The sequence below is a fragment of the Dunckerocampus dactyliophorus genome, chromosome 15 (assembly GCF_027744805.1).
Source record: "Dunckerocampus dactyliophorus isolate RoL2022-P2 chromosome 15, RoL_Ddac_1.1, whole genome shotgun sequence".
Classification (NCBI taxonomy): domain Eukaryota; kingdom Metazoa; phylum Chordata; class Actinopteri; order Syngnathiformes; family Syngnathidae; genus Dunckerocampus; species Dunckerocampus dactyliophorus.
Window position 1 is genome coordinate 5134790 of NC_072833.1, and position 23408 is coordinate 5158197.

The window sequence follows — 23408 nt, forward strand, 5'->3', positions numbered from 1 at the left end:
GTAACACATGCGTGTCTGTTTTCCTTGTCTTTTGCCTCCAAACAGGCAGGAGGAGGGTTCACTCTGTGCATTGCTTTCAGCACCTAGATGAAAATCACACAGAGAGTGCAGTTTAATCCACTGCAAAAGAAATGCTCTTTAAGACAGTTGAAAAGCCAGCATATCAAGAAATGCTGCAAACGTTTTATAGACAGTAGAGAAAGTGCCGGTGAGAAAATACATCATGAACGGCAATTCCACACCTTTCCAGAGTGAAAGATGGCATATAAAAGGAAATATTGCATTATACCGTACATACTATTCTTATCATATACTACAATGACATTCGTGTTGTATTTGATCTAAAAGATTATGACAATAATATCCCTTTAGCATCGATTTGTGGGACAATAAACAGTTCAAAACACACCTGCATTGTTGTTTGACTCAGTTAAATAAAGTTTGTCTGGTCATATTTTCTCATTGTACTTTGTACTCAAATTAATGCTAAAATCTCGTCGTCGTGTGCTCGTGGACCCATTCTCGTGCGTTATCTCGTCTGGTGAGTCGGGTGTTTCTTGACACCCCGACTAAGGATGTCTGCATTATGTGTAGGCTAGCATGTATTCCAAAGCATTTTGAGCACAACCCATAAGGGCCAGTGTAATTGCTGCAAAAAGCTACAAAAATCCAGAGAAAAAGCAAAAAAAAAAAAAAAAGAATGCTGAATTGATTGCTTGTGAGGTCTCATGCAAAGTTTTTTTGACTGTTTTTCTAAAAATATTTTAGTCAAATTCCAGGGCATTTGATTTTATTCTGCCTTGTATTTGATGCACAGTTCTTCTGTCAGCGTAATAAATAGATAATGTTGTAATACATGCACAGAGAATATAGAGAATGACATAAGAGTGGATGTTATAGTACAACACTAAGTAGGAACACATGCACACAAAAACTAAACCCCCCTAGTCTCAGCCACACACACTTCTCCCATCACAGCTCAAGGCTACTTGCCATCCCCAACAGACTCATGCTGTGTCAGTGCGCTCGCTGTCGTCCCCCGTCCGCGCATGTTGACGCCTCGCCGCTCTGACAGGCACACTGAAACTGACAGCATGATTTGTACTCCAGCGCAAACAAGCAACATCAATTCTCACGAGACGGAGCCTCGTAAAATGCCTCGGAATTCCTTCGACTGCGTGTTTTGCATTTTGTTTTGTCTTAAGAGTGCAGAAGGTGAGCTGCGACAAGTTCAACAACTCACTCGCAGAAAGTACTTTCTTTTTGAGCGAGATGTTATTTCATGGTCTCGTGGGTACTTAAAATGTATTATCTGAAGGGCAGATTTAAAAAAAAAAAAAAAAAAAACATGGAACGGTGTGTACAAATTGACCATGCTTCGCAGAACCCAAATCGGACTGCTGCAGGAGGGCTTGTCCTGCTCATGCATATCCAGTGAAAAGTTAAGTGCAAAAGCATAGCAAATCATGAAAGATGACTGTGTATTTATTTGTGAGAAACCTGCAGCGGGAAAGCTCACAAGTGCCACATAAAGCCCTGCTGCATTCCAAAAGCCTGCACTGATGACCAGCTAAACATTGTACTTTGCTGTTAGCGTACCGTTTACTTCACTTAGGGCGATGCAAAGCCGAGAGCAACATTGCTTTTAGTGTAACTCGGGAACATAAAATGCAGCAATAAAAAAAACTAAATACTAGGGCTGTCACGAGACAGATCAGTTGATAAGAAGAGATGTCACACGAGAACGGGTCCACGGGGACGGAACTTTAACATTACTTTTAAGAAAAGTACAATGAGAAAATATAAAAAATATATCAAAATCTACTACGCCTATGTATCCTCTAAAGGGGAGGCAAGTCCAGACATGAATGGTTGGTTCTTTAGTGGTGTCAAATGACGATTGTTAGGATATAATGGAGTGGGGCCTCTGCTTGCCAACGATGGTCGTTTGGCTGGTGTCACCTTCGTTTGCATCCCATTCAGATGTAACGATGTACAGTATGTAGTTTGCGCATTGTTTAAATTGTGTTTACGTAGAAGTTACACGCTTAGCATGCAATTCGTGACTGAAAATGGTGCTCATTTGCAGGAAACGCTCCCGCACGATTATTATACACCTAAGCCAAGTGCTGTTTACATCTAGTGTACGACACGGTACGCACGATTGTTCACACATGGGTGTGCATTGTCACCACCACTTCCTGCATCCGTGAAGTAGTTATTTGGTCCCGCTTTGTCCCACGTGACGCCACGCAACAGCACGTATCACTTCCAGCTTAATGAATTCCTCCATTTGCAAGGGACCTTCAAGATATTGAACTCCAACGAAGAAGTTGTCAATGGAGAAAAGAAAAGGTGTCTGTATTACCTTGCAGCTGCAGTGCTCTTACTACTTGCTCAAGACCAACAGAGCATTCAGAAAGAGCAGAAAGAAGGCAACCCTAACTAGAAAAAGGAAAGCACGGACAGTGTGGGTGAGGGAATGGCTGATTAGAAGACATCACTTTGGGCATTATGCTCAGTTATTAACAGAACTTTTTGCCGTGTGTCCTTAAAAAACAGCAGAATGGCCCTGTCACATAGGAGATCTTTGATTTTCATGAACTTAGTGTCTCTGTTTTGATTTATGACCGCATGACGACCATGACGTAATGACTTCATGGTGGCCATTTGGTTAAATAAGTGATAAGTCCAGACTAGAAAAGCTACCCTGAAGTCCACATGAAGTATATTAGTGTTAATTTTATTTTCTTGAAGACAGAAATGGTCCAAACCTACACCCTACAATCAATCCTAAAATTCTCATCTTAAACGACAACCATTTTTGGAACCATTGTAGGAACTTCCCTATTTACCCTGGTATTTTGAAATAACCCCCCTGCATTTCCACCAAAAACTACCAAACCAAACCAAAAAGGGTTTGCAGTTGGCAATTTGAAAAGGTCCAGGCTGTCACTAGGGGTTTTTCCAGGAACTTCTTAGTTGCTTTAACGTTTGTGGGGCATCTGTGTGCTGAAGAAAGCTGATTGGTTGAACACACTTGTAGCATTTCTACTCAGCCATTATGTTTAAGCCACTGTCAAACTTGTGTTTTTTCCATTTTTACAAGGTTCTTTTCAATATGTTAAGCTACAGGAAGTGGACAGACTCGATTGTATGTTCAAATGTATTTACAGAGGAATATATTCAGCTGGACTTTGAGACGGCGACTCAAAACAACCGAGTCTGTGGAAGACAAGCCAACAAGCTGGTGGATCTAAATGGAGGATGCGTGGCCAAACAGATTGGAAGAGTCGCAGTGGTTGGACTGCTGTATCACTCTACCAACATTGACATTTATTCTTTATCAAAATTTTCATTTACAGGAAATTACCCTGAACTTTATATTAACGTGCAGACACAAACCACACAAGGCCAAAAGAACCTTTTTGTTCAAGGCACTTTACTCACCAGGAAAACAAACTTCCAGGGCTTTTGGTGGAGGAGCTCATGTTTCATGTTTGTTCATTGGGATTGGTGGAGCAGAGTCTTACCATCGATCCGTGCCTGCCAGGGTGAGCATGGTTCAAGCTGTGGCTGAGCCTGCCCCGGTGCAGTGTGTGTCTTCTGGGCAGAATGTGTGGATTAAGGGAGGTCTGAACTTGAAACAAGAAAGGACAGAACAGTCAATAACACACTGATTAATGATAATGGCATGCAAGCCAGGGGGCTAATCTTTCTAAACTGTCCCCCCCCCAATCTAAGAAGCGATTGACTAACAACATGGAGGACAGGAAGAGAAGGCAAGCAATGTTTGTGTATCGCTTCACGTTTTGTAAGTGCGATAAGAGACAGTTCCAGCTAGTAATACTCCGAGCTTTAGGCATGACTTGGACTTGCAACCTGGCTTTTTTACCAAGAACAACTCTTGCTTTGTGTCTGTTTACTGATGCTTCAAACTGGCAGCTATGGATATGGCTTTGGATAAGCACCAATACTTTCTCTATCTGCATTATGCAACAATCATATCATTCACATGCGCATCCATCAGTGCCATTTTCTCACACCTTGCTCCAAAACATGATCATAAAAAGCTCACTTATGATAATAGTGAATTTTCTCCGCCTATTATTCCGCAGCAATGTATGACTGCAATGAAATGGAAATTAAGGTTTATTCCGTCCTTTTCCTCGCAAGCTGGCCTATTCTACGACTTGGAAGCTTTGTTCGCAAATTTAAGAGGTGCTCATCCCTCCCCCCAACACGCGCGCTTCTTCCACTTGCCTATGGATTTGCCACAAGCGTGGTTTAATTTATGCATCCTCATGGACGCAATCATTTCCCATGTCCACAGTCGTGAAGGAGCGGCGGGATGCTGACAGTCTCAAGATGGAATGGACGCTTCTTCTAGTGTTTATCTGAGGAGCTTGTCAGCAGTCGGTTGGATTGCAGATTGTTGGGAGAGGCCATCTTCAACTCGATGGGCATGATAAAGTGATTCATTGATTTTGGATCATTAAAGAGTTTGTCAACCACTCTTATAGCAAGTTTAGGTTGTGGAGTTGCTACACAATTGAGGCAATTTAGACATAATGAATCGAATTACTGGCTGCAACAAGCCGTGGGTGCAAGTAATATTGGTTCAACAGGTTTCCTGTCTAACCGAGTCAAAGTACGTGTTCTGGAATGATGGTAGTGGTAGATATTGTACTACAATAACCCCTCGCCACTTTGCGCTTCAAATTTTGTGGGAGTATGTCAAAAACAATAAGCTGGCTTGACTGTGACGTCCACGTTGGAGATGACAGGAACCTCCATGTTGGTGTTTAGAGAAAACCCACCCAGAGGTTGGTACACCCCAAAGACAGGACACCTCATACCCAGAAGAACAATCTGGTGTATGCTGTCCAGTGCAGTGAGGAATGTACCAATTTTTACATGGGGAAACCAAGCAGCCACTGAGCAGGCGCGTGGCACAACACCCACGGGGTAATTCTTGTGGTCTAGACCACGTGGTCTACCTGCACCTCAAAGGGAGAGCACTCTTTTGAGGACAAACATTGAAACATTCTGGACAGAGAAGACAGATGGTTTGAAAGAGGAGCGAGGTAAGGTTGAGAAGCCATCTCTGAACAGAGGGGGAGGTCTACGACACCGCCTGTCTTCCACATACAATGCTGTCCTTCATGTAGCCTTGATTAAATAAACAAGGCACGGCCACCTTGATTTCAGGCATGTCCATGACCCTCATCACATCTGAAGGTATCCTAACGATCGTCGTTTGACGCTACCAAACCATTCTGGACCTGCCTCCTCCTTTAGAGGATAGATAGATTGGATCTTGCACCAAGTTCTCAGACTAGAGCTGTCCTGTCTAGTCTGACTGGTGTTTGTCCCAGCATGAACTGATAAAGCCTGCTTGGACGAGAGGCGAAACGTCTTCTAAGACAGCCTGAACAGTCCGGTTATGATCGATTCAGTGCCCTGAGAATTCAAATTTTGCGGCTTCACTCTATCACGTAAAAAAAAAAAATATATATATATATATACAGTATATATATATATATATATATAAATGAATAAATTAGCACTGTTTCATGGTTGGATATGGCCCATTAGTCAAAAATAATATGCATATTTAAGCAAATGTTATGTATTTTTTGCCCAAGTTAAGCATTTTCATGCATAAAAATGCTAAATTAACATTCAGAAGACATTTTGATGATATGTAGTGTTCTACACTGGTCACTAGGTGTCAGTAATGCAACACTCCCAATGCTATTAAATGTGAGTCTATATTATCTACTGTACCTGTATGTCTTAACTGGCTTATTTTCTCTCATGTCTGCTGTATAGTGTAATACAAAGGTGAAGGTTAAGGTGAATATACGGGTGTTATTTCAAGCCGAAAAGGCTCTAATGTAAAAAAAATATATATTTAGAAGGTTATAAACAGGTTTTCTATGCTGTAACAAAAATATGAAATCCATCCACTTATCATGGTTGGGTCTGCAACCGAATAACCGCGATAAAGGAGGGATTACTGTAATATTGACATGCAAACAACACAAACGTTTGGCGAAGTTAGCATATTTATACATTTATCATCAGATTGGTCACACCGGTGAGAGATGCTCACTCAGTTTAGTGACCTTCTATTAGACAACAATCATAAAGCAATTTATTGATTTTGGATCATTCAAAATGTTGTCAACCACTACATTTTGTGGCAGAATGCATTTTTTTCTTTTTTTTTTTCTTTTTTTTTACAATTTCCGGTTACTTTTTTTGTCTTGTCTCCCAATAACCAGCTCTCTTGGCCCTGCACTTCCTGCTGAAATTCCTGCCGAGTAGTTTGTTCACTTCACTAAAAAATGCAAAAGGCATCAAGCTGACTGATCAGTGGGTAGGAGCCAGGGCAAGGCTGATTGATGAGGCCTTGGGCTGGGGGGTGATGAGGGGATGTGGTCACGTTGGTAGCAGGCTGGACAGGTAGGCTGACAGACGTACAATCAGGAGGCGAATCAATGAGGACTTTTGCTGAGCTCAGATAAGCGCCTGCTCGGGATGTGCTATCGTCTTAACTGATGTGTTTGCTGTGGCTCTGCAGATCTTCTTTTTAAACCCTGTACTCCATGAAGCCGAAAATCAAACGTAGTGTGATAAATGCTTTCCTCACGTGTGTATTAACGTGTATCAGCAGAACAATTGGTCGCACTTCATTCTGTTTTGTTTGTCTGACCATCACATTAATGGACTCTATTGATTAGAAGTATTCGAAAACAATTGAGCCAACTCCATGTTAGCTTGTCGTCTTTCAATATATTGCTTTCAAACGAACATTTGCTTGTGCACAGAAGATTTCCAGTTACAGTCGGTAAAATAAATGAGATTTAAAGCCCCGCTGGTGCCCTCATTAGGGGCAGGCTATCGAACCTCAATAGACACCCAGCATGTGTCAAGGGAGCGGTTGCCTTCAGGGTCGCTATAAAGCTTAAGTAAAGCAGTAAAGCTAAAGTTCAGCTTGCTTTAGGTAAAAATTAAATACTTTAGGATTCCTTCTTATTTCCAGTCTTTGTGTGAAAAGGTCTATGTTGCGGTAAGTCAAGGTGAGTTCACTTACCACAGCAACAAAATTATATGGATTATACACTGGCTATTACCTCAATGATGCGACTATAAGACAACCCCTTATTTTCAAGACCTGCTTTTGGAGAAAAAAAAATCTTCGGCTCCACATGAACACAGATTTTTAAAAAACGCATATTTGTGTATGTTTTGCATGTGCAAACCCACCTCCTTTGCGCTTTCCACAGGCTCTTGTTACTGGCCGCTCTGATTGTACTGAAGTGGCTAGCTCCTCACGTTAGCCTCTGGGACGCCAACTGTTAGCTTACGACCACATTCAACGAAGCACAGATTTGAAGGTCTTGATGTTCGTGCCAGCTCGTCAATCATGCTCGTAGTGAATTCACGTTTTCCATGATAATAGAAGGTACCAAAGGCTTGAATCTCTACTTTCTTGCTAGCCGCTTGACTTTCATCTTAGAGAATTAATTTTTTTTTTTTTTTGCTTTTGGAAAACTCCGCCCCGGGTGAAGACTTTCAAAAACTCCAGCTTCAGCGTATGTGCATGGACAGGAAAAGTGGCTTGTGGCCGTCAGATGACGTAACAATAATGCTCTCGACTCCCAACAAGAAATTAGGGTTCTTGCATTAGAGATAAAGAAAGCTTTTGATTGTGTTTGGAACCGCGGCCTCCTGTCATTTGGTATTCAAGGAGCCCTACATGGCTGGGCTTCATCTTTCCTAGCTGATAGACAACAGTGTGTTGTTCTAGACAGATTTGCTTCTTCAGCATAACCTCTATCTACTGGTGTACCCCAAGGGAGTGTACTCTTCCTCATGTACATTGATGACCTAGCTTCACACTTACAGAATGACCTCCACCTGTTTGCGGATGATTCAACTATCCACGTTACCACTAAAAACCCAAATCTTAGAGACATATATGCAGAAAGTCTGCAGCGAGACTTGGACGCCATTGAGAAATGGGCTTCAGGCTGGTGTATCACATTCAATGCCAGCAAAACCAAGGAGATGATCATCAGCAGGGAAGGAGAGCAGAATCAGCCTCTTCTCCGCTTCATGAAAATAGAACTGATACCAACACAAAACATTCTGGTCATTGTTGCCAACACACTAACATAGACTCCTTGCATCAAAGGCCTTGCTAAGAAAACTGCTACTGTAGAACATTATACATCCTGGGGGACGTACTAAAAACATCTTCCCTCTGCGAGCACGAATCACCATCTACAAGGCATGCGTACGACCACTTATGGCGCCTGCTTCTGCTATTTGGAGTGGGGCAGGCACCGCAGCACTCACACTATTAGGCAAGCTGCAGAGGAAAGCTCTCCGATTACTGAAAATTGAGGAACCACTCAGAGCAGGAATTCTCCCACTTGAGCATAGGAGGAAAGTTGCATCCCTTTGCACTTTTTACCAACACCTCTTCATGAAAGCATCCACTGAAATACAGTAGCTTGAATCCTGCCGAATGAAACAACAAATGCACAGATAACTCGATCTTCTGCAAGTAGTCACCCCTTGTAGTCAATATTTCCAAGTCCAACACCCAGTCTCGTCTTTCTTCCTACATCCCAAGAACAGTCAGGTTGTGGAACTCCATCCAACCAACCATGTTTCCAGAGATTCCGAACATGAGCTGCTTCAAGCCAGCAGGTAATGCACATTTTTGAAATGATATAATTAGTGAATTAAATACATATAAAAAAATGGCTTTTTGTGATGTATTTATACCGTAATTTCACGTGTATAAGCCAATACTTTTTTCTCATTCTTTAAACCCTGCGGCTTGTACAGTGATGTGGCTAATTTATGGCTAAAACTACAGTTCCCATGCAGCTTCAGGAAGTACTGAAGTGGATCACGTTTTGAAGTCTTCTGCAGCGATTTGTGTTTTGATCTGACACATCTTAAGAAAGTTGGACCAAGTGTAGAATTACTACAGCTTCCGTTTGGACTGCTCGGACTGCCAACCGTCACTGTTGTAACAGTTTGATTTAGTGTAAGTTGATGCCTGGAAAGTGGGGCGCATGGATAACGTCTTATTATTGTGATACGCTGTGCTGACATGTTGTCTTGAATAACGGAGCCAGCATGTCCTCTCCAAAAGAGTACAAGTTTGTGGTTTTTTGTCTTGTCAAAGAGGGACTTTAGATGCCCAACACCTCAGACACTACACGATCACCAGCGGGTTTCGAAAGGCTGGACTACTGTGATGAGGAGGAAAACTCAAGCTAAAGGGCTAATTTGCCTCAAGACAAAAGATGCCATGAGTGACAACGGAAAGGAGAGTGACTGACAAAGTGTGTGACAAAGGAATTATGAGGCTGTTCAAGTGTGAAGAAGAGGATGACTTTAGTGGTGTTAGTTGTTTCAGACTAAACATCGTTCTACTTTCGCTTTACATTGACGAGCAAAGCACCAATATGCTGCTACGAGGCTTCCACCAACGACTGCGGGTTTTGGACAAAACTCGACTCCTTGCCGGTGGGACAACCTTGACAAACAAGTTGTTATTGTGGAAGAAAGGCGTGAGAATGTCAAGGACATTGGTTTTGTGTGTGACTGAGCTGCTTTGCCCACACATTGAAAGCTTCCCTTTGTTATATGTGTCTGTTTTTGTGCTCCATAACTACTGTCATAGAGGCAATTCAGAAAGACAAGGACAATTAGCCAGACACACGGGACCATTTCAGCGCTGACAGCATCACAGCAAAAGGAAAGAGTTCGGAGAGTTCTATCTATACCTTGATCGATAGAATGAACTACACTTTACACCGTGATTCTCAGACTTTTTCGAAGGAATAAAGTCTTCTATTTGCGTCAATGTGGCAGTAAAGAAAATATCAGCTGCCATCATCATGACAACGAATTTGAATGGTCTGTAGTATTCGTAGACCAGGCCCCTTTTGCATTGCTCCACAGTGGCGCTCCAAACTGTGAAGCAGAAGCCAACAATTGTAGGACAATTTATCCCGGATTAGCTCTTAACACATTGCTGCTGTGATATGTGTGAATGTTCCCAAGCAAACAATATCAATGATTCAGCAGGAAATAAAGTTGCTTGTCCGCAGTTGGCAATATGTCCAAAAAGTCTAGACAAATAAATATTGCACAGGTTTACTAAGAGAGCGCAGAGCGATCACAGCCGCAATCCATTGTCTTGAATTGCTTTAGTCCTCGTGTTGATGGGCTTGTCACTGTGGTCGCTGTGGTCACACTTTTCTTATCACTTTGGCTTCAGCCTTTGTTCATTCTTTTCCCGGAAAGTACACAGTAAAAGACTTGATTAGCTACTTTCACAAAACGGAAACATTAGAAGCATGTTTTTTATGACATTCCTGGGAAAACGTCTACTCTGGATCATATGGAAATCAAGCATCACCTTGTCTTAGTCCAGCTTTCCTCGATTGTTTCCAGTGTGTGGGGAAATCTTGACAACGCGGACAGAGAAACGCGTTGGGGAAAGGCACGCCGCGTCAGGGCTGGAGAGCTGATCGATGGCGAGTTAATTGGAAAATGGGGGGAGGAAATGTGATAATGTGGCCCAGTCACTGTGGTCTTACTGCAGCCACACTCCTCAGCCTTCCCTGTCACTTCCTGTGAAGTGCGGGGTCCTTAGTCTAGGGGTCCTCTAATCGGGTCAGTGCCACTTGTTGACCTAAATCACAGTTCCTTGAGCCGTGGTCCACCTGAGTGCAAGGATGCTGCTTAAGCGTGTCGATCCTATCCACAGTAGATTTGTATAGATGCAGAGGTAACTATAAATAAAAACACACTGGTTTGTCACATGAGCGGTAAACACAGCAAGGAAATCTGACGAGATCCCTCTCAAGGTACCAGGGCGTGTTTGATTGACCAAGCGGAACCCACCAACATGGCTCACAGATGTGCTAATAGCAAACTGACAGGAAAAGCTATCAGGCTGACAGGAAAGAACAAAAGCAATTACAGTGAAGAGGAGCCCGGAGCCAAAGAGCAATATCGGCACCACTCTCCAAAATAAGAGCACAGTTATTGGTGCTAAAGATAGACTTTCAACATGTACAGTAGATTCCAGAGGCTGTGCATTCAAAGCCAATGTGAAGTCATTTAAATTAGAGAGGACATAAAACGAAAGGGAGAAAGGCTGCAGGACACAACAAAGAGTATTGAGCGCTAGTTAATGTCTATAGAATTGCTAAATTGACTCTTTGAAGAAAATAGAAGTGGACAACAAAGCCGGTGCATGCCACAGATTAGTGCAATTTAGGAAAGCGACGGGGTGCTTCCAATCTGAAAATTCTCGTTTTTATAGCACAATAGTGTATCTTTAAGTTCAGATCACAATGTTCTCGTATGGATTTTCTTATGGCTGTCTGTTCTTCACAGACATTTCATGATCTGGGACAGTAAACAATCATACACAACAATCAGTACGAAGTTCAAGACATCATAATAGGTTCAGCTAGCAGATATGCTCCATGTTGGCTTTCTTGTCGATATCCGATATTGTCCAGTACTTTGTTTTCGATACCGATATATGCAGCTGTTCCCTCAAACTGTCAGGTCACATCTTGTGTAATGAATGAACACATGATTTTTCCATTACTGTGATTCCACTGGACATCTGCATTAGTGGTCTGTGCAGAGCTCATATCTATCGTTAGCTACTCAAAGGGCTCCAGTAGGTTGGCTGTCTTCTCTCCAATATCCCATTGAGTGGACGTCAATGTTGTGGGGAGTTCATAATCAGCATATGCACTTAAGGTCCTCTTCTGCTCCACCAGTCTTTGGATCGCATAGTAAGTGGAATTCCACCTGCTGGGTACATCCTGTTGCATGTTTCGTTCTTTTTGTATGTCTTTCAGACGACTGCAGCAAGCGGTGAGTACTTGAAGGGGCCCACGACGTGCCTCCCAGCAGCCTGAGCATCTGCTACATGACCTTGAGACGGGGGCACCTCTGTTCACCAGGTGCGCTAGGTGTGCGCCATACAGGGCTGACTTGATACATTGCATTGTCCTTTAAAAGGACATGCACCCATGAGATATAGCATCAGAAATTAGCTTCTTGACGTGACCTCATACAAGACGGTACAACTCGGGAAAGGAAGCATCTGACAAAAATGTTCAAGGCTCAAGTAACTCCACAAGTTTAGTGAATCCGGGGTCTTGCGTGATTGAGAGGGTCTGGTTATCCATTGTGATGCTGTGCAATTTTGTGATTAATTCCTTTCGCCCAGGGGTGATCTTTATGGTATTTACATTTTTTCTCCTTTGACTCTTGTAGCGACAGCTGGGTAGTTTTTTTTCTGCAAGTCATAGTCATTTCTTATCAATATTTTGCGGTATAAACGCTGCATGTGATTCTGTGATTTTTCCTGAGGTGTGATATTAGAAGTATTGAAGGAAGACACCTTCCTCCCCCTCCATAAATGTTTTGATGTTTGAGGACACTAACTACAGAATGGAACGAAAGTACCGTACCTGTGCAGCTGGGTCAGAATTTATTGAGCACAACCAGGTCGTGTGCTGTGCACGCGCTCTGGGCCAAAGATTTTTCTTCATGTCTTACATACTTTTCTGCCAGTATGGATGTTAAATGGGTCTTAAATATTATTCATTACAGTCTTAATTCTTTTTGAATTTGACTTGTTGAAACCTGCCGAGATGACCTGCAGACACTATGATAGCTTCTTGTCTGATAACATTAGCAATATAACAATATACAGTCGAAACAATGAATCGAGGGCAAGGCAAGTTTATTTATAGAGCACAATTGGTACACATGGTAATTCAAAGTACTTTACTGAAAAGAAGGGTGAAATCACTTCATAAAATCATTCCATAAATCATTCCATAAAAACATAAAAAACATTGCTGAAGTTGAGGATTGTCGGACATCTTCTGGAAGACTGTTCCAGATTTTGGCAGCATAAAACTGAAACGCAGCCTCGCCGTGTTTAGTCCTGACTCTGGGCACCCGCAGGCGACCCCTCCCTGAGCTTCTCAGAGCCCGAGATGATTCACGTGGCTCTGACATGTCAGAGATGTACTTTGGTGCAAGACCATGAAGAGACTTGTACACAAGCAGATCTGTTTTAAAGTCTATTCTCTGAGCGACAGGAAGCCAGTGCAGAGACCTGAGTACTGGACTAATATGGTCATATATCCTGCTTCTAGTCAGGACTCGAGCAGCAGCATTCTGGCTGTACTGCAGCTGTTTTACTGCTTGTTTAGTGAGCCCGGTGAGAAGGCCGTTACAGTAGTCTAGCCTGCTGGAGAAAAAAGGCATGGATTAGTCTTTCTAACTGTGGCTTAGACGTTATTCCCTTGATTTTGGATCAAGGGGATCGATGGATCGAAGATGAATCGATTATCCAATTAATTGACATCTATTTTGGTATTTGATTGTTATTTTAATTTAAAAATGTAACTATCCTCTCATTTCAGTCTCTCAAATGTGAACATTTTTCCATGAAAGCAGACCTATTATCTTTGTGTTTTAGGCAAAAGAAGATATTCACACACATCAGCTTTGACTTTGGAAAACAGTGATTGATAGTTTAGCCTCTTTTCTGATATTTTGCAGACCAAACTGCTAACTGTTTGTGTTTGTCTTATATTCTTTTGGCCCATCTAGGGCCTAACCAGTTACTCGAGTACAAGCTTCAGATTAATCGACTAAGATAATAATCCTTAGTTGCAGCCCCAATTCAGTATTGCAGCTTTTTTCTCATAACACCCTATAATTAGTATAGTTGTATTTTTTTAGAGTGTTAATATCAAATAATTTGTCATTTTGCAATGTGTGGTGTGTTTACATTTTTTTTGTAATAACCTCATGTCCAAGCGAGCAAGTGAGGACATTTCAGTGCTTCCAACTTGTTAGGAACAGTTTGGCTTCCATAAGGCTTGATTGGATTGGATTACTAGTTTAGTGTGGTTGGACTTCCACAGTTTGGGATGAACTCCATTGTCTGACCTAGAAAGAGAGTTTAGTTAAATATTGTCGATCTACTCCTCATTCGCCTCCATGGTTGACGACTCCTGGTTAATCAATTGCAGTTAGTCAGTTTGCCGTTTAGAAGAAGTTAAGTGAGGGGAAAAAAAACAAGGAGTTTGGTGAAGACGAGTCGCAGTGGAAACAGAACAGGCGTCAGGACCAAACAAAAAGGGTCTGTAGTCCTATTTCATACTCGGGGGATCACAACATGTCACCAGAATACGATGAACTGCCACACATGAGTGACAGTGATGGGCACTGTGGGTCTAGCATCCACTCCCCCACCCCTCCACTCAATTCCCAAGGCCTGGCCTCTCTATCCCTGTGACAAGATGAGAAGATGTTGTGTGAGTCGCAGCGAGACCATCGTCTCACTCCAACTCACTAATTCACTCACTGTCGTCGTCCTTTCTGTGGGATTTCTTCATTAGTATGGCCATTCTCCATTTCCTGGAATGTTGCAAGCACGTCCTGTAATGGTGAACAACAGTAGCCTCTTAGAACGACAGAAAATGTTGTGTTAGGCGTGGAACAATAACGTATGTACCAGGAAACCTTACTTTCACACCTGGTCAAGAGCTATGTAAAGGTCTGCTATAAATCACTGGATGCGTTCTCCCAATTCTGCCATCGCTAAGGGGGTTCAAAGACTCAAGGGATAAAGAAAACTAAAATGAACTCCATGCGAGATCATAAATCCCGTCCACGGTGAGCTGACGGTGCAAAAGGCAACCGGTGGGTTTCCTCCGTGATGCTCCAGCATTTGTCGCTGATTGCAATGTTGAAAATGTCCCAAATTCTTTGCAAACTGTAAGAAATAGCAGGGATGATGAATCGCTTAACAAGTTTTCATGAGCAGACTATTATTTTGCCACTGGAATATCTTCAATAGCTTTTTAAAGGCGAGAAAGATTATATAGCAGAGGAACACAAACACTCTTGATAAATGACTTATCGTCAATCAAGCTAAACTCTACTCATCATTTTAAGCACCCTACTTGTCTTTTGTTTCGGCTTTTTCAATCAGAAAGCATGTAACTTCACAATATTTGCCATTACAAGTGGATTAAGCTCCTTCCAAGCTTTTTTTTTTTTTTTTTCTAATCACACAGCGCTGGCCTTATCAAACAAGCACCACCATAAAAGCAGTCTCCTCTTTTCTTTCTTTCTTTGACTATCTCAGCCGTAACGCCACCATTTATTTAGCTTGGGTGGACAAGCCAATCTTGTTTTGTGCGTCTGTTGCCTTCCTGGAAAGCTTGCCTGGCTTACTTGTATCTCCAACTTCATCAAGCACCTGATGAAACCTATACCGGCCCTTCTCGAGATAAGCTAAGGCGGGCAACCAGATATATCCATCATTCGCCTACTTAACACACACAGACATACGCTTACGTGTGTATGTGTGCCAGCGCTGATACACAACACTATGAAGTCTGTTCTCAGGAGAATTGAGTAGGACTTTGTACAAAGAGTAAGGTGAAATTGAAAGTCAGTCGGACTAAATTCAATTAATTGAAATTAAATAATGGAATAACTAAATTAAATAAATAATAAATAAAATAAACAAAAAAAACATAATAGAAGAAGTTAAACTAACAAATAAATACAACATCAAATATACAATAAAAATATAATAATACAATAAAAAAATCAAAAGTGCATAAAAAAAGCTTTGCTGCACTCCAGGTACCCATTTTGTTTAATTTTGCTGGTTTTGAGTCGCCAATGTACCCTACGCTTGTCCCCCTGCAAACCCTCTTGGTTTTTTGCCTGAGATGAACCTCCCAAAAAAGTAAAGGCTGTGAGTGGTTGGCTTAAAAAATATTTTTTAAAATGATTTTCTGTGTGTATACCACTCATTCAGTGGGCTTACATCCCCCCTTCACGTACGCCGCCTTTTCCAATTTTTGGTTCAGCATTTGCAATAAAAGTGACTGTTGATTAGTTCCAGCTCCGATATGATGCTAAATTCAACAATAGTAAGAAACATATATTTAATTTATATATCGTCACCAATAATTACATAAGCTCTGCTTCTTCCTACTCCTTTTTCAGACTTGTCGAGTGGTGCAAATGTAACCACATGATGTTAATGCGACTTGTAGCTTTTAGGACATGTTATACTGTATGTTGTGTAATATTTGTGACTTTGTGTGCACCTTTAAGAGGCAGGGCCTGGGAAGTGATGTGTGTGACTTCAGCTAGCTACAGTAGAGCTGCTAGCTGATAGCATGGTTAGCAGTATGGAGAGTGCCAGTGACTGGTGTGAGTTGCGGTTGACAACAGCTCCTGTGTGATTGTTCACTGCGCCATTGCTGTAGTAGTCTACTACTACACTGGCCACAAGGTGTCAGGAACATTACATTGATGAGACAATCTGTAAATGCTAACCCGTGAGTCTATGCAATGTCTTATTTATGTTAAAGACATCTTATTTTGTATTATTATGCCAACTATATTGGGTAGTATAATTTTAAAAGTGAGTATAGGAGTGTTATTTAATGTTTTGAGTGCTAAAAAAAAACATATTTAGAAGGTATTAAACAGGTTTTCTATGCTGTAACTATGAAAATATTCCATTTGTAAATAAGGAATCCTACTTCGCAGAAATTCACTTATTGCGGTCGGATCTGGAACCATTGTACGAGCCGTTCTTCGACTCACCCTTTTTAACGAATTTTGAACGAAAACCGAGGTACCACTGTGCACCAGAGCTCACACGTTGTGATGCCCGGGTTCAGATGGCTAGTTAATCATCTTTGATAGCAGGTGATACGTTAAAAACAATATTTGTTTGTGCACCAAGAGAGCGAAAAGTCCGGCTAGGCCCCAGTTAGCTGTGATATGATACGACGCTGCGCCTGGGAATAGTTGCTCATGTGCAAAAGGGTGCCAAGGTGGCTCGGTGTTTGTAATTGACTTGCTGTGCCATTACAAGTGCATGCGTTAGAAAGAAGTAGAATGGTTGTCATGGTAGTCCTCCTGGGAGTGGGCAAAGTGAATATGAACAGAAAAATTAACTGCGCTGAGGATGATGCGTGGGCAGGTGTGGGTGACGTTATTGGTCCATCATTTTGTACGTCACAGAGCCACGACAACCACACAAACCTTTAAAATGATGTCTTCTCTGCGTCTTTTTGGTGGCTTTCCACGGTCGCTGTGTACACAAGGTCATTTAGTTACTGATCAATAGCTCGTATCGAGCCCGCACCTCCTCCCCCGTTTCTGAAGCGGCCGTTAAATCGATGCGAACAAATGAAATTAAGCTCCTGGGTGGCTCTGAGGAGCAAATGATCTTCCTGTGATTAATAACACACTGTAAATGCGCGGTGCACATCACACGTACGGGCGAGGATTTTCCTTTGCCTTGTTTTCTCGAGGTAAGACCTCGGGGAATAAAGCTCTGCTAATGGTGTTTATCCGCGGGAGCGCCATTTGCCATAACAGCGAAAGAACAAATGGTGTTGTTTACAGAGATGGAAGTTTATTGCTTTTGGATTCCTGTCATTTGAGAAGACATTTTTTGGGGGCTTAGGTTGTTTATAATAATTCTCATTGGTGACATCTCAGCTTGTGTTTGAAGGATTGAGGCGAATTGATGAAAAATAAAGACATGATACGTGCGGTTGTGGCCACAAGTTTACATACACTCATCATGGGCATGAATGTCATATTTGAACCGCTCTTTTTGCAGAGCGAATGAATGGAATTGCAGTTTCGTGGTTGAATACGGCCTATTATTAGTCAAAAACATGCATATTTAAGGAAACTTTCAATATGTTTTGCCTAAATTAAGCATTTTCAAGTATAAAAATGGCTAAATGAACTTAATGCAAATATCAGGCATTCAGAGGATGCGTTCAGACGTTGTGATGATATGTAGTATTGTATACTGGTCACTAGGTGTCAGTAACGTTACATCAATGAGACAGCCACCTCAGGAATTATATTATATCTTATTTATGTCTTATTTTCTTTTATTATGTCTACTATATCGGATAATCCGAATTAAAGGTGCTATGGGATGTTATTTAATGTCTAGAGAGCTCTAATAATGTTAAAAAAAAAACATATTTTTATAAGGTTGTAAACAGGTGTTTTATGGTTAACTACAAAAATATTCAAGTTATAAATAAGGAATCCTCCTTCACTTACCACTGACGGGTCTGAAACTAATTAAACGTTAACTAATTCTTCACTGTATGTTCAATGGTAATGGTTTAGTTTAGTTTATTTTGAGCACGCACAACAGTGTCAATTGAAACAATATCAAACGTTTACAGTTACTCAATTCTCTATGTCCCAGCGATTACTCCCTGGTCACTTCCTGTGTTAACATGTTTCCAGGTTACCATTTTCCAATAGGGAAAGGAAAGTATGTGTCAGGCTAGCGGTATCTAGAGCTTCCATAGCCAAACAAGCTTTTTCACCTCAGCACACATCTATGGTGTGTTCAAGGGCCACTGAACAAAGTGCAAAATCTCGCCGCTTTAAACACGTCAACAGTGTGGGCTGGTACACGTATGCTGTACATTTTCCCTGTATTATCACATATTTATAAATGATTACCGACTTATAATGTTATATGTAAAAAATGGCCTATTTTTGGAGGAAGAAAAAGGAAAATGTTTTGAACAAAAATTTACGAATATGTGGGGATCCACTGAAAAAGTTACATCATGTGCACTAAGTTAAAAAGTTGCAATCGGGTGCTTTTATAGAAGTCTAAAATATGGTTTATTGTAGTAAAAACCTTTTAGCGTCCTCTCCTACCCTAAAGCACATGACAGGAAGTTGTAATTCAGTGTAACGACACTAATAATTGCCCTGATCCTTTTCATTATATTCTGTACATCAGCCTACCTTTTGCCGCATTGGGGTCTAAATAGAGAAATGGTTTCCCGCTCTGCTCTCAGCCCAAGACCATTTATTAAGCCGTGTTTATCATTCATAGTGACCCCGGTTAAGTGTCCTGAGAATTATATTTAAGGCCGTGGGTCCCAGTCGGCAATTAAGTACAATTCATTACAGCAGTCACACAAGACCTGCAGGGGGGAGAAAGGCAGGAGCGGTGGCAAAACACTCCAGCAAGGAGGGAGAAGGCATAACAGATGGAGGAAGAGGCATTGTGAGATGAATATAAAAAGAAAGTGTACTGTAGAACATACAGAAGGAAGCAGGTGGAACTCTGTCTATAAGCGAGCCCGCCACCATCTTGTCATCCTCTGCCTTTCATTGTGTTGTGTTTTGATGCTGTGAGATGTCGCAGTGTTTTCTAGCTTGGCAGAATGATGCCCCGTCGCTAACGCGCTCTACACATGCAGTGCCCTGCTCCTTAAGATGAACTTGATTTATTTGGTTTGTCTCGTCGCTGTGCGGAATCCACGGTTCTCTTTAAAATTCTAGCATATTCTTCGATGTCAAAGTGTATTAAGTACCACCAGGATGGTTGGTAGAGAAGGTCACAGAACACTCCGCAAACATGGCCGGCATATTTGGCTGTAAAAGCTACACGGTGGCATAATACACATGTGGCTGACATGCGGAAAAAGCAAGATGCTCCACAAACTTGGCCGATGTGCTGCAGAGAGAAAGCAACGCAGTCCAGGGCAGAGCAGGACACGACACCAAAATGGCTGACATAGGGCATTGAAACAGCAACAAGGCTCCACAAATATGGCGAACATTCTGTACTGAAAAAAAGCAAAATAGTCCACAAATATGGCTGACGTGCTAAAAAAGCAAGGTACTACACGGCCACGGCTGACATAATGTCTTAAAACAGCAATAGCACTCCACAAACATGGCCGACATGCTGCACTGACAAAGGAACACAGTCCACAAAGATGGCCGACACCATAAAAGAGCAGTATACTACAAAAACATGGCCGCCAATGTGCTGAAACTGCAACAGCACTCCACATATGGAGGAAGTCACAAGACGTGCAAGACACTCCACAAAAATGGCGGACAGTCCACAAACATGGCGGACATATTTGGCTGAAAACGCTACACAGTCCTCACATATTGCTTACATGCTAAAAAAGTAAGATACTCTACAAACATGGCCGACATTTTGGACAAAAAAAGCAACACAGTCCACAAACATGGCCGACATCCTAAATGAGAAAGACACGCCACAAAAACGGCCGACAAGCTGAATTAAAGAATCAAAACATTAAACATAAAAATAACTGATGCGATAAAGGAGCAAGGCATGCCACAAAAATGGCTGACGCAGTGCACAGCAACAGAGCCCGAAACTCAGTCTACGTTGCAAATGCAAGGCAGTTCACAAAATGGCCTACATGGAACGCTGTTGACCTCAATTGGATTTTCCGGCCTCCGATTCAAAATAGTCACGTCTTAGTTTATGCTGAACCTGCTTACCTCAAGTACAGTACGGAACATCACATTTACACTTGCACAGTTCAACATGTCCGAAAAGAGGAAGGAAATAGCAGAGTTTATTAGTCCTACCGCTTCTCTGAGCCTCAGCAATTATTAGTTTGTTCACATCCTGTGTTTAGCAGTACCACCAGTGAAGCAGATATTAGCATCATAAACAACTGTAGGATGCCCAGTGGGATACACTGTGGCCTTCTACAAGCGTGCATTTCATTGCTTTAGGTTTGTTTTGATTTTACCAACCTTCCATTCAGTTTTTTCATAATAAAAGCAGACTATTTGACCAAGGAAAACGCCGAGCCGTGACCAGCATGTCATGATTACCACAGAATCGCCCGCTGACTGAAACCCCCACATTCATCCAGATTCACTTTGCATCCGGAATCAGATTTGTCACACACTCTGAGTCTGGAGCTGTGTGCGTGTCATGCAAGTGCACCAGCCTGGAAGTGTACTTCCTGTTCCTTTGAGGATCTCTGCTTGATTTGTGGGATTCCTTTTGCATCAAAATGCACTCATTTTCTTGCATAGCACCCGTCATCAATAGACAACACATTTCATAACAAGCGGGCACGCATTTAGAATTTGAACTCATTTTTTTAATGTGATCAATATACACCCACGCTTGTGTTCTATCCATTCCTCTTTGCGTCGAGGGGCAGCAGTCTAAGACGAGAAGCCCAGCCTTCCCTCTCCCCGGCTGCTGTGTCCAGATCCTCCTGGCTGATTCTGAGGTGTTCCCAGGCCAGTTGAGAGACATAGTCTCCCCCACGTGTCGTGGGTCTTCCCCGAGGCTTCCTACCAGTCGGACTTGTCCAGGGAGGCTTCCGGGAGGCATCCTGACCAGATGCCCGAACCACCTCATCTGGCTCCTCTGCGAATGACGAACCTGCGTATTACTACCCTAACTTCATGACCATGAGGGTAGGAATGTAGATCAAAATGCAAATTAAACCCTTTTCCTTTCGGCTCAGCTTCCCCCTCACAGAGTCCACATCACTGCAGATGCTGGACCAATCCGCCTGTCACTCTTACGTTCCATCCTTCCCTCACTCGTGAACAAGACCCAGAGATACTTACATTTTAAAAGAACACACATGGAATGTTTCAAAGAAGACATGGAGAAGGGGTAGGATTAAATAAGCTCTGCTCCTTCCTACTACTTTTCCGACATGTTGAATTGTGTGAGTGTAAACATGTTTGTCCTCCATATAACGTAAAATAAAACCATTAACATGATTGCATTTGCCACTATCACTGTCGATAGCGCATGCCCCCTTGACACAAGGGCATCTTCTATATTTGTAATACCTTACAAGCACTTAAACTATACGGCTGATGTTTTATCATCGCCAAGACTTTTCCACTTATTGCCTTCCAATGCAGCCCACATTTGAACGGACTTATCAGAAAATTGAAAAAGAAAAATGCAAACTGAGTTTGTATTAAAGTGCTGTTGTATGAATGTTGGGAGAAAGAAGAGGAGGGACCTCAGCCTCCTCTTTTACTTCCAGAACCCTTTGCAAACCTTGCAATCCTCTGTGTATTGTTAGCGAGTGATTATGCTGATTGATTTCTAGTTGGTACAGTAGATCCTTTTCATGCACTTGGATCATACTGTACCTCCTTTTTGTGTGCGGAGCATAAATGACAGCATGAGACACGTTTGTAGTTGAACAATCCTGACAAATCACACTTGTCTTTTTCAAGAGCTGACATACAACAAAGATGCCTTGATGAGTTCTGTAGGTGCGTAAGCTGCACAAGAACACATGCACGAGTGGTCATAACTAATACTTGATTTACCTCGGTGGTTCCCAAAATTTACAGTCACCAACCCTTCATGGACTCTCTACTCCCTCCTGCACACTTAAGAAACATAAGCCTTTTTATCTTAATTAACTTAAACAAAAACAATGAATTGGTTCATTAATTAATTTTATAGTACTTCCAGGTCAGAAATGTGTATTTCACATGGTCGCTTTTTGATAAAGTTTCACACGAGCATTGATAAATCGATACAGTAAGTAATCATCCTTCACATCTTTTATTCCAGTCTGATGTTGACATCGTTCTGTTTGAATGGCTTTCATTCCAGCTTCACTTTTTTTGTCCACTCGCGATGGCTATGGTTTAAATGTACATATTCATTTAACACCAAATGGAAGGGGGGCGTTTAACAATCACGATAAAGCCGAAGTACAAAAATACATACAACCAATCCTCATTTTCGGGGGAATCCTCGCTCACAGTGAAAGGTTTTCACCGCTGCGCCGTGCGGGGTTTGGAACACCAATATAAATAAAATGTTCAAGATTCAACATTCTAAATGCACAAAGTAATCATCAAACTTACGTATTTGTTCATATGATGCACACAGAGCAATGAACAACTTCATGCTCTTTCTCCTTTCTGCTCCGTTCTCCTTGCGCTGTGAGCCGTTCAGGCGCACTCGTAATTGTGAGTGTTAGGCGTTCATTTTTATTCACGTACCCCTATGACAATTGGTGTACCTTTGGGGTGTACGCGTACCCCACTTTGGAAACCTAGGATTTACTGTACTGACCAGCATAAAAGAGAGTATTTTTTTCTTGAGAAAACTGTCTGGGCTGCCTTATAAATGGACTGTTGAGGCTTATGGCAGTGCTGAGACAGCAGATCCATTTCTCTTGTGCTTTTGTCATTTCTGTTTGCAATTCTAACACCGATCCATGTAGCATTCACTGCTGCGGGAACCGGGCTCTCTAAAAGTATATATTAGAGGCTTTTTGTGAACTCTAAGCTGGTAAAAACAGCAGAATTTGACATTTTGGTTTGGAATATTTGAGTTCTGCCGTGTAATAATAAACACCCAAACACAGTCAAGGGAAGTCAGTCATTGGCAGGGTTACATCCAGGTTTAACATTCAACTGGCACCCACTGTCAGAGCCTGAACTTT